The sequence below is a fragment of the Conger conger genome, chromosome 1, assembly GCF_963514075.1.
Source record: "Conger conger chromosome 1, fConCon1.1, whole genome shotgun sequence".
NCBI lineage: Eukaryota > Metazoa > Chordata > Actinopteri > Anguilliformes > Congridae > Conger > Conger conger.
In genome coordinates, this window is record NC_083760.1 from 96,728,593 (window position 1) to 96,737,599 (window position 9,007).

Below are 9,007 nucleotides of genomic sequence, written 5' to 3' on the forward strand. Positions count from 1 at the left end.
CTTATGTTGGGCGCTGACAGAACACCATGTAAAGGAGGGCAGCTCCATGGCTGCTGGCACTCGCCCTGCCAGCCAACTAGGGCTAGGGGTTAGGGGTTAGGGGTTAGGGGTTAGGGGTTAGGGGTTAGGTCTAGGGTTAGGGGTTAGGTCTAGGGCTAGGGGTTAGGGGTTAGGGGTTAGGTCTAGGGTTAGGGGTTAGGTCTAGGGCTAGGGGTTAGGGGTTAGGGGTTAGGTCTAGGGTGAGGGGTTAGGGCTAGGGGTGAGGGGTTAGGGGTTAGGTCTAGGGTGAGGGGTTAGGGGTTAGGGGTGAGGGGTTAGGGCTAGGGCTAGGGTGAGGGCACTAAAGGTGGCTAGTGTGTTCTAATCAATACAAACAGCAGCGTTGCTATGCAGTAACAATCGCCATTACATTATTGGCATTTGGCAGACGCTCATATCCAGGTACATTTAGGGTTAGGGTTAGGGTTAGACTCAGTTACATCCTGCAGGAGACAATGGCTGCATTGCAGGTCGTACCCTCAGCCACATCTTAATGCAATGAAAACATTTAGGAGCAATTAATAGATGTGCTTGTATATTTTTTCCAAGTTGCAAATGTCCAGCAAATGCTCCTAAAATGGGAGTACTGTAAAGTCCTTCCCTTTTAGCAAAAACATAGCCAATAGAATGCACCGCCATTTCAGATTGCAGTCCTGTAAGGAGAATCAATATTACCCAAGAGTCCAAAACAGCAGGGGTAATTTTATCTCACTATAGGGGGCAAAGCCGATACCAGATCTATTCTCAGTCCCGGCACAAGCAGGCTGTGAAGCTGGTCACAGATACGCTCTGTGTGCACAGGTGGACACTTAGAGGCTCAGCGATTGGAGCAGTTCTCAGCAAATGAGCTGCAATCCTAAACGCTCGCGAGTGTAGCTCATTAGAGTTTCACACCGCAGTCTGCCAGAACCTGACCCTCCTGAGATTGTTCCAGAAATGACTAATCACTGTCGAGTGCTTCAGAGAGCGGACTTTTGGTACTTCCTCTAAGGGTTGTTATCCTGGCAGACCTATTGCACTGTGGATTGGAATAAATTACAAATGTTACCGAGCGGAGTAGTGTTACAGAGAGGAATGGTGTTACAGAGGAATAGTGTTACAGAGGAATAGTGTTACAGAGAGGAATAGTGTTACAGAGAGGAATAGTGTTACAGAGAGGAATAGTGTTATAGAGGAATAGTGTTACAGAGAGGAATAGTGTTACAGAGGAATAGTGTTATAGAGGAATAGTGTTACAGAGGAATAGTGTTACAGAGAGGAATAGTGTTACAGAGAGGAATAGTGTTATAGAGGAATAGTGTTACAGAGAGGAATAGTGTTACAGAGGAATAGTGTTACAGAGGAATAGTGTTACAGAGAGGAATAGTGTTATAGAGGAATAGTGTTACAGAGAGGAATAGTGTTACAGAGGAATAGTGTTACAGAGAGGAATAGTGTTATAGAGGAATAGTGTTACAGAGGAATAGTGTTACAGAGAGGAATAGTGTTACAGAGAGGAATAGTGTTATAGAGGAATAGTGTTACAGAGAGGAATAGTGTTACAGAGGAATAGTGTTACAGAGGAATAGTGTTACAGAGAGGAATAGTGTTATAGAGGAATAGTGTTACAGAGAGGAATAGTGTTACAGAGGAATAGTGTTACAGAGAGGAATAGTGTTACAGAGGAATAGTGTTACAGAGGAATAGTGTTACAGAGTGTAGGGGAAAATTAACAGAACAAAAGATCTCCCTCCTAAAAGCATGATAACCAATCACAAGTAAAAATCAGACTCCGCCTTAGTGAGCAGGCTGGTTCCTCCAAAACTCTCGACGATGTGTGCTAAAAGTTTATCAATATATCTGTATTAAAGTATGATATGTACCCTGTATAGTTTCAAACTGATTAACTGCTAAATTGTGCTAGGATTACACAGTGAGCCCAGCCAGCTGGCAGGGGGGGGCCCGTCTTGAACTGTGTAGACCAAACTGTCAAGGACACGGGCAGAGCAAGATATGACTGTACAGCTGATTTCTCCGGGACTCTCAATGTTTTATGCCAGAAGTGTATCTATTTGACCTAGAACATTAATTATAGCTGAGCTTATGAAAACGCAAGAAACCACCGTGAAAACTGTCGAAATGAGAGCAAAGAATGCTACGTACATTTACGCCCTTAGAAGAGAATAATTAATCAAATGTTTAGTATGTCTGTAGATTAGAAAAGTATATTAGAAGTGAATATTAATGAAATGTTTAGTTTGTCTGTATATTTTCAATGATTACTGCTGCTTAGTTCGTCTTATAAAAGTGAAAGATACAGAGTGACGTGTATGGATGACGTGTTAGAGGGAGGGCATCCAGAACTTTGTGAGGTCTGGTAGTTTGCCAAGAGCAGGTGCGGGGTGAAGTGAGGACACGTAGTTGGCAGAATGCCCTGAACTTTGTACAGAGTTGGCAGAGCATAAGGACCGTTTGCAATTTGCCACAATGACGTTGTGGGAGGAGCGTTGGGAGGAGTTACGATAAGAAAAGTGTGGGTAATTTGCCAGAATGAGGTTTGAGGAGGAGTTGTAGGTGGAGTAACTGTGTATAAAATGGGTGTACAAATGTCAGTCGGGGTTCAGTTCTGGAGAGCTGATCCGGCTTTATGCACGTGTGCTAATAAAATCTGATTTTCCTGAAGATCTTGCTGCCTGGTGTCGCCTTTTCCCTCGCGAAGATGTTTTTCGACAAATTGACGATTTGGACTCTGTCGTTTCCTAGACACGACAAGAGGAATAGTGTTACAGAGGAATAGTGTTACAGAGGAATAGTGTTACAGAAGAATAGTGTTACAGAGAGGAATAGTGTTACAGAGGAATAGTGTTACAGAGAGGAATAGTGTTACAGAAGAATAGTGTTACAGAGGAATAGTGTTACAGAGGAATAATGTTACAGAGACGAATAGTGTTACAGAGGAATAGTGTTACAGAGGAATAGTGTTAGAGAGAGGAATAGTGTTGCAGAAGAATAGTGTTACAGAGGAATAGTGTTACAGAAGAATAGTGTTACAGAGGAATAGTGTTACAGAGAGGAATAGTGTTACAGAGGAATAATGTTACAGAGAGGAATATGTTGATAGTAGGGTTAGGGTTAGGATTAACGTTAAGGTTAGGGTTAGGGTCTCTAACCCTACTATCAACATATTCCTCTCAGAATGATCAAAATTCAAAATCAAGTAAAGTCAATTATATTTTATAGACAAACAGAAGGACAAGAAAAGTGAATAAACAAACAAGCATCAATAGAAACCCAGTTTCTAATTAATCAGTTATTATTATCACTGAAGGACAGGTACAAATATCACTGTAGTGTATTGAATTTTATTAATATAAAAAAGCCATCCAATCATACCTAAAGCACCTGTTGCTTTGTGCAAGTCGTCTGGCATTGAACCTGCCAACATTTATATTTATGTATGCAAATAAGAAAAAACAAAAAACCTTTTCGTCGCAATCCAGGGAAGGTGTGCCGGAGGCTGTAAATAAATATTAAAAAGTCTGGAGATCAATGTTGTTGGGGAATCGATCGGAATAAGGTTTGGTGTGGATGTGTAATAGATAAAGGCAGTAGGCATTTCTACACTCATTACAGACCATTGGGGAGCTATTCCATCATACACCGAGTCACTGCATCATGACGATATGCAACCCCAACCCAGAATCACTGCATCATGACGATATGCAACCCTAACCCAGAATCACTGCATCATGACGATATGCAACCCCAACCCAGAATCACGGAGAGTACAGAGAGATGGCATTCTCATGGAGTGAGCAGAGACCACATTAGTGCATGGCACAGAGATGGCGTTCTCATGGAGTGAGCAGAGACCACATTAGTGCATGGCACAGAGATGGCGTTCTCATGGAGTGAGCAGAGACCACGTTAGTGCATGGCACAGAGATGGCGTTCTCATGGAGTGAGCAGAGACTACGTTAGTGCATGGCACAGAGATGGCGTTCTCATGGAGTGAGCAGAGACCACATTAGTGCATGGCACAGAGATGGCACTCTCATGGAGTGAGCAGAGACCACATTTGTGCATGGCACAGAGATGGCATTCTCATGGAGTGAGCAGAGACTACGTTAGTGCATGGCACAGAGATGGCATTCTCATGGAGTGAGCAGAGACCACATTAGTGCATGGCACAGAGATGGCGTTCTCATGGAGTGAGCAGAGACCACATTAGTGCATGGCACAGAGATGGCGTTCTCATGGAGTGAGCAGAGACCACATTAGTGCATGGCACAGAGATGGCGTTCTCATGGAGTGAGCAGAGACCACATTAGTGCATGGCACAGAGATGGCGTTCTCATGGAGTGAGCAGAGACTACGTTAGTGCATGGCACAGAGATGGCGTTCTCATGGAGTGAGCAGAGACTACGTTAGTGCATGGCACAGAGATGGCGTTCTCATGGAGTGAGCAGAGACTACGTTAGTGCATGGCACAGAGATGGCGTTCTCATGGAGTGAGCAGAGACTACATTAGTGCATGGCACAGAGATGGCGTTCTCATGGAGTGAGCAGAGACCGCATTAGTGCATGGCACAGAGATGGCGTTCTCATGGAGTGAGCAGAGACCACATTAGTGCATGGCACAGAGATGGCGTTCTCATGGAGTAAGCAGAGACTACGTTAGTGCATGGCACAGAGATGGCGTTCTCATGGAGTGAGCAGAGACCACATTAGTGCATGGCACAGAGATGGCGTTCTCATGGAGTGAGCAGAGACTACGTTAGTGCATGGCACAGAGATGGCACTCTCATGGAGTGAGCAGAGACCACATTAGTGCATGGCACAGAGATGGCGTTCTCATGGAGTGAGCAGAGACCACATTAGTGCATGGCACAGAGATGGCGTTCTCATGGAGTGAGCAGAGACCACATTAGTGCATGGCACAGAGATGGCGTTCTCATGGAGTGAGCAGAGACCACATTAGTGCATGGCACAGAGATGGCGTTCTCATGGAGTGAGCAGAGACTACGTTAGTGCATGGCACAGAGATGGCGTTCTCATGGAGTGAGCAGAGACTACGTTAGTGCATGGCACAGAGATGGCGTTCTCATGGAGTGAGCAGAGACTACGTTAGTGCATGGCACAGAGATGGCGTTCTCATGGAGTGAGCAGAGACTACATTAGTGCATGGCACAGAGATGGCGTTCTCATGGAGTGAGCAGAGACCACATTAGTGCATGGCACAGAGATGGCGTTCTCATGGAGTGAGCAGAGACCACATTAGTGCATGGCACAGAGATGGCGTTCTCATGGAGTAAGCAGAGACTACGTTAGTGCATGGCACAGAGATGGCGTTCTCATGGAGTGAGCAGAGACCACATTAGTGCATGGCACAGAGATGGCGTTCTCATGGAGTGAGCAGAGACTACGTTAGTGCATGGCACAGAGATGGCACTCTCATGGAGTGAGCAGAGACCACATTAGTGCATGGCACAGAGATGGCGTTCTCATGGAGTGAGCAGAGACCACATTAGTGCATGGCACAGAGATGGCGTTCTCATGGAGTGAGCAGAGACCACATTAGTGCATGGCACAGAGATGGCGTTCTCATGGAGTGAGCAGAGACCACATTAGTGCATGGCACAGAGATGGCGTTCTCATGGAGTGAGCAGAGACCACGGAGATCAATCTGCAGTGCAGGGCAGGCGACTGGTTCATTTAGGGATAGCCAGCATCCTGATCACAGCCTTTGCAGAACGTTGTTAGGGTCAATATTGATCAAACAGGGTTTCTGTCCACGGGAGACTGAAGATAAGCAGGACACGTGCTATTGAGAACACGCTTTTATCGAACTGCTCAGAAACTACCAAGAATTAAATTTAAGTTTCTAATGAATTAACTTACGCATAAAATATAAGAACAACAATTACATTTTTTTTGAAAGTTAAAGTCTGAGGTGAATGAACTCCTAACCGGTGAAAGTGTGGCCACTAGAGCGGACCTAATGAAGAACGCAATGTCAAAGAAAAACATAATGAATGAAACCTCAACGTAGTGTTAGCCCTGGCACTGCGCTGCGGCTGTCCACAGCTCAAGTAACTGGGGTACTAGATACAGAGGACACATTACCCCACAGCGTTCAATAAGTATACATTCATTCATTCATTCATTCATTCATTATCTTAACCTGCTTATCCTGAACAGGGTTGCAGGGGGGCTGGAGCCTATCCCAGCATACATTGGGCGAAAGGTAGGAATACACCCTGGACAGGTCGCCAGTCCATCGCAGGGTACACACACCATTCACTCACACACTCATACCCACGGCCAATTTAGACTCTCCAATCAGCCTAACCTGCATGTCTTTGGACTGTGGGAGGAGACCGGAGTACCCGGAGGAAACCCACACAAACACGGGGAGAACATGCAAACTCCACACAGACCCCGGCCAACCAGGATTCAAACCCAGGACCTCCTTGCTGTGTGGGGGCAGTGCTACCCACTGCACCATCCGTGCTGCCAATAAGTATACATTTTACTTAAAGAAAACTGATCTAATTAAAAATAGAAATGAATCAACAGGCTCCTATTTGCTTTGCAAGTTATACTGTGTCAAACCTGCAATGTGACCGCACCAGTTAATACAACGCAGGTCTGGCTCGTCATTTATACAACCCTGTGTATAAAGCACACAGCCCTGTGTATAAAGCACACAGCCCTGTGTATAAAGCACAGTCCAGCCCTGTGTATAAAGCACACAGCCCTGTGTATAAAGCACAGTCCAGCCCTGTGTATAAAGCACACAGCCCCGTGTATAAAGCACACAGCCCTGTGTATAAAGCACACAGCCCCGTGTATAAAGCACATAGCCCTGTGTATAAAGCACAGTCCAGCCCTGTGTATAAAGCACACAGCCCTGTGTATAAAGCACACAGCCCTGCCCCAGCGCCAGTTAACACAATGCAGGTCTGGCTCATTATCAAAGCAAAGCAATCGGGAGCCTGTTGAATCACCTCAGTCTAATTTGGTCAGTATGTAATTACTTGCAATATAAGGTGAACATGGGACTTATATTCTTCATTTTGTTAGAATGTGGCTTATAAGGGTAAATTAAAAAACGTGAAAAGCATAATTAAGAGAAATTAATAGCTTGTTAAAATCCATCATACACAGGGATCCCCCACTGACCTTCAAAAGCAAGCCACAGACACTTATGGAAAATTCAATAATCGCCTTCTCAGTTCACAATCATTTTGTCTGTGAATGCAAATACAGTCGCATGGAGGGGCTCTAAAGGGCGGTAGAGGGGTTAGGGGTTAGGGGTTACGGTTAGGGGTTAGGGGTTAGAGGGAGTTTCATTACGTTTTTTCACCCAGTCTGTCTGACAAACCCTTTTAGGGCAGGTCTGCAAAGCGGCTCAAGATCGTGCTGCTACTGTGTGCCCCAAACAAGGGCAAACACTGCCATCTAGTGACCTACCCTAATATCACATGAATAAAGACCATTATTTTGCAGCCATCCAAGTTACAGATGGGGACAGGTACAAATAGGTATAATTAGAGACATTACATTACATTAATGGCATTTGGCAGATGTTCTTATCCAGAGTGACGTACAACAAAGTGCATACCCATAACCAGGGATAAGTGCACTTGTTTTTTAAACAAACAAACAAACAAACAAACGCAATAGTATGACCAAACCCCTTAACTAGCCAAACACTGCTTACTTAGCCAAACTAAAAAATACTGATACACAAAAAAGTAAATCACAGAAAGACAACAATTAAGGTTCACAGGGAGGTAGGGAGGGACAGGGAGAGGTGCTGCTTGAAGAGGTGCGTCTTCAGTTTGCGCTTGAAGATGGGAAGAGATTCTACAGTTCTTTATTTTTTTTTTTTTTATCCAATTTTTTCCCTTTTTCTCCCAATTTGGTAGCCAATTGGACCCCGTCTGATTCAATTAGAGCTAGTATTAGATACACCACCCACACCCCGTTCCCCGGCGGCCGACGGGATAGCGACACGCCTTCTTTTACATTACATTATTGGCATTTGGCAGACGCTCTTATCCAGAGCGACGTACAACAAAGTGCATACCCATAACCAGGGCTAAGTGCGCTGAAAGACCCTAGAGGGAAGTACAATTTCAATTGCTACCCGTACAACAAAGATAAGGACCAGGGCCTATTTTATTTTATTTATTTATTTATTTATTTTTTAACAACAAATAAACAAACAAACAACAAAGCAAAAGTGACCAAACTTAACTATCCAAATACTGCTTACCTAGCCAACTAAAAATACCGAAACAGTACGTAAATCACAAAGACAACAATTCAGGTTCACAGGGAGGTAGGGAGGGATGGGGAGAGATGCTGTTTGAAGAGATGCGTCTTCAGTTTGCGCTTGAAGGTGGGGAGAGATTCTACAGTTCTGACCTCAACGGGGAGTTCGTTCCACCACCGTGGAGCCAGAACAGACAGTAGTCGTGAGCGTGAGATGGAGGTTCGGAGAGGGGGAGGTGCCAAGCGGCCTGTGGAGGCTGAACAAAGAGGTCTGGCAGGGGTGTAGGGTCTGATGATTTTTTGTAGGTAAGCTGGGGAAGACCCCTTAACTGCTTGGAAGGCTAGCACCAATGTTTTGAATTTGATGCGAGCCATTACAGGCAGCCAGTGGAGGGAAGTAAGCAGGGGGGTGAAGTGTGACTATTTGGGAAGGTTGAAGACCAGATGAGCTGCTGCATTCTGGATAAGTTGGAGGGGTCTGATGGCGGACGCTGGGAGGCCAGCCAAGTGGGAATTGCAGTAGTCCAGGCGGGACAGAACCATTGCTTGGACCAGGAGCTGGGTCGAGTAGGGGGTGAGAAAGGGGCAGATTCTCCGTATGTTGTATAGGAAGAACCTGCATGACCGGGTCACCGCCGCAATGTTCTCGGAGAGGGACAGTCTGCTGTCCATCACCACGCCGAGGTTCCTTGCACTGGGTGATGGC